This window comes from Panicum virgatum, chromosome 3N (assembly GCF_016808335.1).
Source record: "Panicum virgatum strain AP13 chromosome 3N, P.virgatum_v5, whole genome shotgun sequence".
Lineage (NCBI taxonomy): Eukaryota > Viridiplantae > Streptophyta > Magnoliopsida > Poales > Poaceae > Panicum > Panicum virgatum.
In genome coordinates this window covers 26173587-26174698 of record NC_053147.1, presented here as the reverse complement: position 1 = coordinate 26174698, position 1112 = coordinate 26173587, and positions in this window count along the sequence as shown.

Below are 1112 nucleotides of genomic sequence, written 5' to 3'. Positions count from 1 at the left end.
CTCCCAAAGCTTCATCGTATGACTCATCAGCTTAATCCCACGGTAGTTAGTACAACTTTGAACATCGCCCTTGTTTTTGAAGATAGGTACTAATATACTTCTCCTCCATTCTTCCGGCATCTTGTTTGACCGAAAAGTGAGATTAAAAAGTTTAGTTAACCATACTATTGCTCTATCTCCTAGGCATCTCCACACCTCAATGGGAATACCATCAGGGCCCATCGCTTTACCTCTCTTCATTCTCTTCAAAGCCTCCCCGATCTCTACCTCCTGAATTCTCCTCACAAAACGTCTGTTTGTATCGTCAAAAGAGTCATCTAAGTCAAGGGTAGGGCTCTCACTCTCCCCAATAAACAACTTGTCGAAGTACTCTCTCCATCTATCCATGATCTCCTCATCCTTCACTAGCAGTCGATCTGTCCCATCCTTAATGCATTTGATTTGGTTGATGTCCCTTATCTTCCGCTCGCGGATCCTAGCCATTCTATAAATGTCCTTCTCCCCTTCTTTCGTGCCTAGCCGCTGATACAGGTCATCATACGCCTTACCCTTTGCTACACTCACAGCTCGCTTTGCAACCCTCTTCGCTAACTTATAGCCCTCGATGTTGGCTGCACTCTTGTCAAGGTAGAGGCGCTTGAAACAGTCCTTCTTCTCCTTAATAGCCCTTTGCACCTCGTCGTTCCACCACCAGGTGTCTTTCCCCTCCTGTTTGCCTCCCCTACTCACGCCAAACACCTCTGAGGCCACCTTCCGAACACATGTTGTCATCTTTAGCCACATGTCATTTGCGTCTTCTCCTTTTTCCCAAGGCCCCTCACCTAGCATCCTTTTCTTAAACGCTTGTGCCGCTTCCCCTCTAAGCTTCCACCACTTTGTTCTCGCAATCTTGGCACATTTGTCCCGGTGGACACGTACCCGAAGACGAAAGTCCGCCACCACAAGCTTGTGTTGAGGGACAACACACTCCCCAGGTATCACCTTACAATCTAAGCAATCACGTCTATCCTCCCTCCTAGTAAGGATAAAGTCGATCTGGCTCGAGTGTTGTCCACTACGAAACGTCACAAGATGGGATTCCCTCTTCTTAAACACGGTATTCGCTATCAACA